Source organism: Apium graveolens, chromosome 4 (genome assembly GCF_009905375.1).
Source record: "Apium graveolens cultivar Ventura chromosome 4, ASM990537v1, whole genome shotgun sequence".
In the NCBI taxonomy this organism is placed as follows: Eukaryota; Viridiplantae; Streptophyta; class Magnoliopsida; order Apiales; family Apiaceae; genus Apium; species Apium graveolens.
The window spans coordinates 252773765-252785885 of record NC_133650.1 but is presented as its reverse complement, the minus strand read 5'-3'; positions in this window follow the sequence as shown (position 1 = coordinate 252785885).

Genomic DNA, 12121 nt, shown 5'->3' with positions numbered 1-12121 from the left:
TTATTTTTATAAAGATTATTCTTTATGGGAATATTATTTAAATAATAATATTCAGATATTTTCTAATATACTGGGACTGATTTATTTTATTAAATCAGCATCACTCCAAACATTCTTAAAAATGTTTTGCGAGTCTTCAAAATGATTTTAAAAGTTAGAGCGGATCCCAAAACTCATTTTATATTTAAGATCCTCCTTTCGAAGGGGATTTAAATACTCGCTCAAAACCTGAGGGATCCGGCTCTGTGGTGTGTTTTATATTCGCAACAAGGTTGTTGTCTTGATAAAAGAGTTTTTGATTACTTACCCAATACTCGGGAAGTAAAATTCTTGGAACAAGTTAATCCATTAACAAGCATCGCCTGGGAAATATCGGTGAGTTTTCCTTTCCAACTAGATACGACTTCTTGGTGGAGTCGTATCAACAAGTTTCTACTTGGGAAAGGTGAGGACGAGCTTTATGTTTCAGAGTCATGGATTTCATCTGAACTAGGAGTGGCGTAAGTGGTCGAGTGGCGCCGGCCCAGCCTTATTATATTGGCCCAAATGGCCTGGAAGTTCCGTTAAGACGGTACATTCCTTAGGAGTCCAGTGTTCGGTTGACAAGTAAATCCGACAGGTTCTCCTCTACATGTAGAAAATGGTGGGGTTGCACTACTACGACTGGTCATCGTAAGTGGTCTTCCTGGCACGACAAAACTCCCGTAATGAGTTCATCATCCAGTTGGATAATTCTGCAACACTACCCGTAGCATTTCGATCGAAAGGCTACGAATGGGTGGTTATCGAAGCATTGACAGGGTCAAACAGTTATAATGGTGTTCCCATTGAATGAAGTATCTCGTAACTTCATTTCCTTTAAAAATATTTCAAAAATTGAATCTATTTAAGTTCTAACTTGTGGTCTCATCTATGGGATGACCTTTTGAAACTTATTATACTTTGAACAGTAATAGTTCAAGTAGATTTCAAAAATGGTATAGTATAATGAAGTAATTGGTAACTTCATCTTTCTTAAAACTTATATCCAGTAAGTAATTACCTTACACTTGATAAAGGATTCTAGTAAGTTATCCATTTAGATACTTGCATTATTGTTTACACTATATATTATCTTGCGAGCTGTAATGCTCACTCTTGCTTCATTTCTTCATCACACAACAACAGTTAGGAAATATGGCCAGACTCAAGCAGACCCAGCGCAAGCGCGTGGGAAGCGTCCCGCGTCTTCCCGTTGATGTTGTAGCTGCTGTAGCTGCAGAGGTAGATCTATTGGTAGATTAGGCATTCTACTTTTGGGAACCAAATATTGTATAATTATAACTTGTGGCAAATAATGGCAATTAACTGTAAATTTATCAAGTAATCATTTTGGGTTGTAATAACTTTTAAATTGTGGATTCAAGGACTTGTACTTATTTCAATTTCATCTCTGAGACTATAACGGGTTGTGGTGTGTGTTAGTGTGGGGTCATAGCATAAGGTTAATTATTATTAATTAAGTGAAGTGATATTGTGGAAAGAAAGACCGTGACGACCCGGATTCCCGACCCCGGATCTGGGGGTGTTACAGAAATGGTATCAGAGCTAAGCGTTATAAACCTCAGAGATGATGTGACGATGTAATAATAAACTCACAAAGATAATAAGAACTCTTGCCAAGTTCAAGGTCGGACTACTTAAAATAGCGCTGACAGTTAAAACCCTTACGGGAACCCTTATAAGTATCATGATAGTAACTTAGCTCGTTTAATGTGTAGGCGCATGAGATAGAGGACCCTGAGATGTTCGAGCGTGAGCATGATGAGGCACTGCTAGATGCCGAGGATCAGGAGGAGCCTGAGATGGAGGAGGATGAGGAGGACCCCTCAGAGGAGTCAAAGATAGAGGTTGTTGCTATTTCAGATGAGGAGGACCCGGATGAGGTCCGAGTGGCTGAGGAGCGTGTCGGAGCTATGGTAGTGTACACTGGTACCCCTTTACCCACACTCCCGGTGGTCAGAGCTCCTACCCCTCCACCACTATCCTGGAACCCCTATGATGACAGCTCAGAGACCCATACTCCCGAGCCTAGGCAGACCGAGGAGGCACCCCCAGCGGCTCCGGATTCACCACCTCTCGACCCTGCCCATAGGCAGTCTTTGTTAGCCCACGGCTATGTTCAGGATGTACTGAGGACCCGAGTGGCTGTTGCTGAGGCCCGGCTGGATGAGGCCAGGAGGGAGTTGGATGCGGAGAGGGCGGGTAGGCGTACCCGAGCTTATGAGACTAGGGCTGTTATACCCCGATCCTTGAGGAGGGAGCTGACGGAGATAGAGCTCACATCCCGAGCGAGACTCAGATCGCTCCAGGGGGACAGGCATGGTAGGATCTCCAGGCGGCAGGCCGACTTTATCTTCCGTCGTGCGATGGAAAGGGTATGGGAGCTGACCCGCTCTGGTGTGTGATTCAGAACTGACGATGGGATAGACTAGTTGTCTAGTTAGTCGAGGCCTTAGTAAGAGCCAATTTTCCGGGATAGTTGACTTGTATATAGCATCCCTTTTCTGACTAGACAGATAGACTCTTGTGTATCAATTTTGGGACAGATGGCTGTAGCACTGTTGTACTTTTGACCAGATCAAAATATGTATTTCTCGCATTATGTATACATTTGTTTCCTTTCAGTTCCTTAGAGACGAGATCACTGTTTTTATCATTATTATTACTGCACTTCTTATTAGAACTGTCATAAAATAATAAAATTGCGAGATACATTCTCCCCATTATAGAGCTGTGCAAGGCACAATGTTGAGTATGATTGTCACCTAACGTTGATTTTTCCCAATAATTTTTTTTATTATCAGTATCATGCCGCCAAGAAAGATTGGAACTAGGGCGAACCCTGGATCTGAGGACCAGGGAAGCCATAACCAGGACGATAGGAACCAGGAACACAGTGAAGAGGAAGACGAGGATTATGTTGAACAGGATGACTCCCTGTATGAAGAGGAGGAGGAAACATATGATGTTGAGGGATTTGAGATAGAGGCTGAGGAAGGAGAAACTGAGGTTGAGCAACCAATACCAAACCCAGGCATGGATCCCATGGGCCAGTTCATGCAACGACTAAGGCAGAACTTGGAACGTCAACCCAACCCACCCCCTCAAGGAAATAACAATGTTATGGCAAACTCTTTCAGGGCTTTTAAGTCCCTTAAGCCCCCTGAGTTCCACGGATCAGCCGACCCAGTTGAAGCAAGAGCATGGTTAAAGGAAATGGAGAAATCCTTTGAGATTCTGAGTATCAATGAGGCACAGAAGACTGTATTTGCTACCTACCTTCTGAAAGGAGAGGCTAACTACTGGTGGGAGGCCAAGAAAAACATGGAGACAGATGCTATTATAACCTGGAAGAGATTCAGTCAGTTGTTTCTGGGAAATATTTCCCGAGGTTTATGGAAAACCAGATGGGGCTCAAGTTCTTGGAGCTAAAGCAGAATAACTTATCTGTAGCAGAGTACGAAGCGAAATTTACTGAGTTATCAAGGTTTGTGCCGGAGTTTATGGTCGCCGAGGAAAAGAAAGCTAGGAGGTTTCAGCAGGGACTGAAACCGTGGATTCAGAATAGGGTGGCAATCCTTGAGCTTACTGATTATGCCACTCTGGTGCAAAAGGCAACAATTGTAGAAGCCGGAAGTGAACAGATGCAGAGGGAAAGAGAGAAGAAGGGAATAAAGAGGAAAAACATGAGCATGGGTGGAGGTTCCGCAGGAAGGAGCTTCCCAACTAGATTTAATCGAGGAGCAGTGTCCCTACCGGGAAAGAACACTGGGTTTAAGCGGCCAATGAGTGTGAATGTGAGCCAGAGCGGCCAGAAGTCAAGAATGTCCTATTCCAACCAGTCTCGACCCCCATTGCCAGCCTGCAACACTTGTGGAAGAATGCATTCTAGGGAATATAAGGGAAAGCCAGTAACCTGCTTTAAGTGTGGGCAGGTGGGCCACTATTCCCACAAATGCCCTTCGTCAGCCCCTGCCGTCATTCCAACCACCACTTGTCATCAGTGTGGACGCCCGGGTCATTGGAAGAAGGAATGCCCAATGAACAAACCAGCAGCTTCAGGAGCCAGCAGGGCTGCCTCCAATAAGCCACCGACTGCGAGGACTTTCAACATGACAGTCTAGGATGCTATGAAAGACTCAGATGTGATAGCAGGTACCCTTTCTCTAAATTCAGTCAGTGCAAATGTTTTATTTGATTCGGGAGCAACTAAATCTTTTATATCAAAGGACCTTGCGCGTAAATTAAGACTTAAGGCTGAACCCTTGATAGAACCCTTACAAGTAGAAATAGCCAATCATGAAATTATTCTTGTTAACCAGATTCACCCCGCCTGTGAGTTAGGCATAGGGGAACAATCTTTTAGTGTTGATCTGATTCATTTTAAATTAGGGGAGTTTGATGTAATTTTGGGAATGGACTGGCTATCTAGCAATGATGCTCAGATAGACTGTAAGGGGAAGAAAGTTAAGTTAAATATTCCAGGAAAGAAAGAAGTCATATTTAGAGGAAAGAGGCAGACGCATAAATTTTTGACTATGGCCCAGGCCAGAAGGATGTTATGAAAAGGAAATGAGGCTTACCTAGCCTATGTGGTGGACACGCAGAAGGAGGTGCCCAACTTACAAGATATCCGGGTAGTCAACGAATTTGAAGACGTATTCCCACAAGACCTTCCGGGATTACCACCCGATAGAGTGATTGAATTTGCTATTGAGTTGGCCCCAGGGACGGCGCCAGTTTCAAAAGCACCTTACCGGTTAGCCCCATTAGAAATGAAGGAATTAGCTACCCAATTGCAGGAACTTTTGGATAAGGGTATGATAAGACCTAGTGTGTCTCCGTGGGGAGCACCAGTGTTATTTGTTAAGAAGAAGGATGGGAGCATGAGGCTGTGCATCGACTATCGAGAGTTGAACAAGCTAACCATAAAGAACAGGTACCCGTTACCTAGAATAGATGATCTGTTCGACCAGCTAAAGGATGCTGTTTATTTTTCCAAGATTGACCTGAGAACTGGATATCACCAAATAAAAATTAAACCCGAAGATATTCCCAAGACAGCGTTCCGTACCAGGTATGGGCACTATGAGTTCTTGGTAATGTCCTTTGGATTAACCAACGCCCCAGCGGCTTTCATGGACTTAATGGACAGAGTATTCAAGAAGTACTTGGACAAGTGTGTGATAGTTTTTATCGATGATATTTTAATCTACTCAAGGGCTGAGGCAGAGCATGCAGAGCATTTGAGGATAGCTCTAGGAATACTCAGAGAGGAACAATTATATGCCAAATTCTCGAAGTGTGAATTCTGGCGGAATGAAGTACAGTTTTTAGGACATGTGATCAATAAAGAAGGAGTATTGGTCGACCCCTCCAAGATAGAGGCGGTCTCAAATTGGGATAGGCCAACCACACCCACAGAGGTAAGGACTTTCATAGGATTGGCCGGCTACTATCGTAGATTTGTAGAGGACTTTGCAAAGATCGCAGCCCCTTTGACACGACTTACTCGTAAGACAGAGAAGTTTGAGTGGACGGAGAAATGCGAGAACAGTTTTCAGGAATTAAAGAAAAGGTTGGTAACGGCCTCGGTGTTGACATTGCCAGGCGGAAAAGGAGATTTTGTGATATATAGTGACGCGTCGCACAAAGGATTAGGGTGTGTGCTTATTCAGCACGGTAAAGTGATTGCGTATGCGTCGAGACAACTGAAGGAATACGAGATTATATATCCTACTCATGACCTTGAGCTTGCAGCAATAGTTTTTACCCTAAAAATTTGGAGGCACTACTTGTATGGAGAGAAGTGCGAGATTTTCACAGACCATAAGAGCCTCAAGTACATATTTACGCAGAAAGAGCTCAACATGCACCAGAGGAGATGGTTAGAGCTAATCAAGGACTATGATTGTGAGATTCTCTATCATCCGGGGAAAGCCAATGTGGTGGCTGATGCCCTTAGTAGAAAGGAAAGACTCAGAATGATAATGACTTCGGAAGAATTGATAAAGGATTTTGAGAAAATGGAAATAGAAGTAAAGGTAACCGGAACCGGAACTGAAAAGCTGTTTGAGATCTCAATGCAGCCAGAGTTATTGGAAAAGATCAGGTTGTGCCAAGAGAAAATAATGAATGAAGGCAGAGAGTCAATGACTGGAGAAGAGATCCATACTGAGAAAGATGATAAAGGGATAATGAGGTATTCCTACCGGATTTGGGTTCCGAACGTTCAAGAGCTTAAAGATGAGATTTTGGATGAAAGCCATAGTTCAAGAATTCCATTCACCCGAGAAGCACCAAGATGTATAGGGATTTGAAGGAATATTACTGGTGGCCCAACATGAAAAGGGACGTAGCAGAATGGGTAAGCAAATGTTTGACTTGCCAAAGAGTAAAGGCAGAGCACTAGAGACCCAGTGGACTTTTACGACCCCTGGAGATTCCTGAATGGAAATGGGAACAGATAGCCATGGATTTTGTTGTCGGTTTACCAAGGACGAAAGCCAACCATGATGCCATATGGGTGATTATAGACCGACTGACAAAGTCAGCTCATTTCATTCCTATCAATGAGAGATACACAGTCGATAGACTGGTGGACATTTACCTTAAGGAAATAGTGACGCGACATGGAGTCCCAGCGTCCATTGTCTCAGACCGAGACCCCAGGTTCAACTCCAGATTTTGGAGGAGCTTTCAAGAATGTGCGGGGACCAAGTTAAATATGAGTACCGCTTACCATCCCCAGACGGATGGGCAGAGTGAAAGGACCATCCAGACACTAGAGGATATGTTGAGAGTCTGTGTAATAGACTTTAAAGGAAGTTGGGATGATCACTTGCCGTTGATCGAATTTTCTTATAACAATAGCTTTTATGCTAGTATTGGAATGCCGCCTTATGAGGCCCTGTACGGAAGAAGGTGTCGATCTCCCTTATACTGGGATGAAGTAGGAGAGCGGAAGATGCTCGGACCCGAAGTGGTACAAAGGACCAAAGACATAGTGGATCTCATCAGAGGACGGCTGGTAGCAGCCCAAGACAGACAGAAGAAATATGCAGACCTAGCCCGAAAGGACAAGGAGTATGGAGTAGGGGACTTAGTACTACTAAAAGTATCCCCTTGGAAGGGGTTAATGAGATTTGGAAAGAAAGGAAAACTAAGCCCAAGATACATTGGACCTTTTGAGATACTAAGACGGATTGGGAAGTTGGCTTACGAGCTAGCCTTACCCCCGAACCAACAATAAGTTCATAATGTGTTCCATGTGTCAATGCTAAGGAAGTATCATCGGGATGCCAGACACATAGTGGAGTACGAGCATGTGGATATGCAACCAGATCTGACTTACGTGGAGAAACCAGTAAAGATTATGGATAAGAAGGAGCAGGTGCTTCGGAACAAAGTGATCAAGCTAGTCAGAGTGCTATGGCAGAATTATAATGTGGAAGAATCAACTTGGGAACTAGAGAGCACAATGCTAGAAAAGTACCCCCATTTGTTTTCTATTTGATTCCGGGACGGAATCTTTTTAAGGAGGGGAGACTGTAATAACCCCAAAATTTTGAATTTTTTTTTTGTAACCCTTATGAATAGGGTTTTTGCAGATATTGCTGAATAAGAAAACTGTTCATGCCACACTATGTAGGGGTTCTTTTATGGATATTCTGAGATTTTATTTGTACTCTATATGATATATAAGTGTATGTAAAGATCGTCAGAATCCAAATTTGAACCTTTTGATTTTTCCCGAAAATCCACCAGATATCGAAAGAATTGAGTATAAGGTAACAGGATAAAAAGGATTTAAATTCAAGGATTTTAAGAGAGGATCATAAAAGGAATATAATGTATCGAGAAAGATTAAGGAAACCTAAGTAATAAGATCCCGGGTATGATCCCTCAAACGATAAACGAAAACAAAAGTTAAGCGAACCGTATAACAGATCAGCGGTCATTAGCCAAATAATTAAAAGCTAATCAAAGAGATTAGTGGGGATGATGTCATCAAACCAATGAGATGAGGACAAAGGAGGGAGGGTGACATCACATGGTGACATAAGCATGACCAAGCAAGTGTGTTGTTGGTTGAATTAGAACCACACAAAAATTACCATGGTAAAAAGGTAACAAAACAAAACAAATCAAAAAATCAACCAACCAAAACAAATCAAAGCAAAACACAAAATCATTTCATTTCTTCATCCAAGGAGCTCTCGGCTTTTTCTTCTTTTCCAAAGCAAGAAAATCAAAAACCAAGTTCCAAGCTTTGTTAAATCACAAGGTAATTATCTAAGACTCCTTATGCATAGTTATGAATATCCTATAAGTTTGAGCTCCTAAATTATTCACAATCTCTTCCTAAAAATCATGGAAGAAGATGGTGAATAGTGTTTTTCAAGAACTAAAATTTTTGTTCTTGAAGTTTTGTTTAGTTTAAGCTTGGATAAGGACTTTAAGGGTGATTCCAAGCCATTCTCTTGATTCTCCACTCTCCAAGGAAGGTATAACCCCTCAAAACCCTAACTTTATTTGAGTAATTACATTTAGTTTTGTTGATTTTAATTCATGGGAGGCTTGCTTGTTGTGAATGTAGAGATTAGTTAGTTTTGTGAAGTTTTGGAGTGGTAATTCTTGGATTGTTGATTAATGAACTTAAGTGTAGTTAAATTCAAGTTTAAGAATAAGTATAAATTGTTAATGTTGAGTTTTTGGGGCTGTTATTATGTAGTATGGATGGAGTTTTGATTGGGTTGTGATTGTGGATTGATTTTGGGTTGAATTGGAGCGTTTTAAACTTGGGTAATCGCGTAAACATAGCTGTCGTAATGTCCGATTTACTTTAGGCTGTTTTTGTTCTTAACATTAGGATCCGTGAACTCACTGCTAGGTTTTGACAATTGCCATGATTAGATAGTTCATGTTACGAGCTTCGTTTTGATATGTAGTTCGTTTGATTCCGATGTACGGTTTAGGAGAAACGGCCGTTTTAAGTAATGACGTTTCGCGAACGAATCATCCCCCCTCGCCTTACTTTGAAACATAGGTTAAAGACCTAAAAGGACTAATTGGAGTATGAAACATTTATGTAAAGTGTGTTAGGCAGTTGGTAAGACACTCGCGAAAGAATCACCTTAAAACTCGTAATGGTTAATTTATTAAAAATGGTGGAGCCGAGGGTACTCGAGCGACTTAAGAGAATCAGTAAGCGCAAAGTGAGCGTTAGAGTCTAAATTGGTTAAAGTATAGATTTATAAGTGACTTTGGTTTAATTCCAACTTATATGTTGTTTATAGGTTACCAGACTCGTCCCAAGCCATTTATAACCCCCAGTCGCTCAGGCAAGTTTTCTATCTGTTATACTGTTGTTGTGATGTATACATTTGTACATGCATTATCTTGTGATAGATGCATAATGGTTATTTAGCAAATTCTTGCGATATATTGTAGCATGTGATATGGTATATATGCATGCCTGTTTCGTATTCTTGACACATATATCTGTTGATTCAGTTGATGATACCTATGTTAGAGATAAACGGTAATTTGCATATACCCTTAGTATAGGGGACCCAAAGGTGAACTTTTTCTAAAACCGGGAGTCGAGGCTCCCGAGTATAATATATATACACATATATATATATATATAAATAGTTTTGAAAACTATGAATCGAATAAGGTTTATTCGATAAGTTTATTTTATTAATGAACATTATCTTGAATATTCATTCGAGGGCTTATGACTCCGTTTATTTTATTAATGAATATTATTATTTCAATATTCATTCGAGGACTTATGACTCCGATTATTTACTAAATAATATTCTTTATTTTATTAAATAATAATGTGTCGATAATCAAACTTACTTTTGATTATTCAAATAAAGATAATACTTTCGTATAAGTACATCTTTGGTTATTTAAGATTCATTTCAAGTATAAGTTTTACAACTTCTACTTCAATTATTTTTATAAAGATTATTCTTTATGGGAATATTATTTAAATAATAATATTCAGATATATTCTAATATACTGGGACTGATTTATTTTATTAAATCAGCATTACTCCAAACATTCTTAAAAATGTTTTGCGAGTCTTCAAAATGATTTTAAAAGTTAGAGCGGATCCCAAAACTCATTTTATATTTAAGATCCTCCTTTAGAAGGGGATTTAAATACACGCTCAAAACCTGAGGGATCGGGCTCTGTGGCGTGTTTTATATTCGCAACAAGGTTGCTATCTTGATAAAAGAGGTTTTGATTACTTACCCAATACTCGGGAAGTAAAATTCTTGGAACAAGTTAATCCATTAACAGGCATCGCCTGGGAAATATCGGTGAGTTTTCCTTTCCAACTAGATACGACTTCTTGGTGGAGTCGTATCAACAAGTTTCTACTTGGGGAAGGTGAGGACGAGCTTTACGTTTCAGAGTCATGGATTTCATCTGAACTAGGAGTGGCGTAAGTGGTCGAGTGGCGCCGGCCCAGCCTTATTATATTGGCCCAAATGGCCTAGAAGTTCCGCTAAGACGGTACATTCCTTAGGAGTCCAGTGTTCAGTTGACAAGTAAATCCGACAGGTTCTCCTCTACATGTAGAAAATGGTGGGGTTGCACTACTACGATTGATCATCGTAAGTGGTCTTCCTGGCGCGACAAAACTCCCGTAATGAGTTCATCATCCAGCAACACTACCCGTAGCATTTCGATCGAAAGGCTACGAATGGGTGGTTACCAAAGCATTGACAGGGTCAAACAGTTATAATGGTGTTCCCATTGAATGAAGTATCTTGTAACTTCATTTCCTTTAAAAATATTTCAAATATTGAATCTATTTAAGTTCTAACTTATGGTCTCATCTATGGGATGACCTTTCGAAACTTATTATACTTTGAACAGTAATAGTTCAAGTAGATTTCAAAAATGGTATAGTATAATGAAGTAATTGGTAACTTCATCTTTCTTAAAACTTATATCTAGTAAGTAATTACCTTACACTTGATAAAGGATTCTAGTAAGTTATCCATTTAGATACTTGCATTATTGTTTACACTATATATTATCTTGCGAGTTGTAATGCTCACTCTTGCTTCATTTCTTCATCACACAACAAGAGTTAGGAAAGATGGCCAGACTCAAGCAGACCCAGCGCAAGCGCGTGGGAAGCATCTCGCGTCTTCCCGTTGATGTTGTAGCTGCTATAGCTGCAGAGGTAGATCTATTGGTAGATCAGGCATTCTACTTTTGGGAACCAAATATTGTATAATTATAACTTGTGGCAAATAATGGCAATTAACTGTAAATTTATCAAGTAATCATTTTGGGTTGTAATTACTTTTAAATTGTGGATTCAAGGACTTGTACTTATTTCAATTTCATCTCTGAGACTATAACGGGTTGTGGTGTGTGTTAGTGTGGGGTCATAGCATAAGGTTAATTATTATTAATTAAGTGAAGTGATATTGTGGAAAGAAAGACCGTGACGACCCGGATTCTCGACCCCGGATCTGGGGGTGTTACAAGCTCTATTGGATCCAGATTGGATTTTAGCAATGCAAGAGGAGCTAAACCAATTTGAGAGGAACAATGTATGGAAGTTGGTACCCAAGCCAAAGAACAAGAGCTCTATTGACACAAAATGGGTATTCAGGAACAAGATGGATGAAAATGGCATTGTCATAAGGAATAAAGCCAGATTGGTTGCCAAGGGCTATTCTCAACAAGAGGGAATAGATTTTGATGAGATATTTGCTCCAGTTGCAAGACTTGAAGCCATCAGAATCTTTCTAGCCTATGCAGCCCATGCCAATTTCAAAGTCTATCAAATGGATGTCAAGAGTGCATTTCTGAATGGAGAATTGGAGGAAGAAGTTTATGTAAGCCAACCTCCAGGATTTGAAGATCCAAATTTTCCAGACTATGTGTATTATCTGTTGAAAGCACTCTATGGACTAAAGCAAGCACCTAGAGCCTAGTATGAGACTTTGTCAAAATTTCTTCTAGATAATTACTTCACAACAGGTATTGTTGACAAAACTCTTTTCTTTAGAAATGTTAATGGCTCTACAATACTTG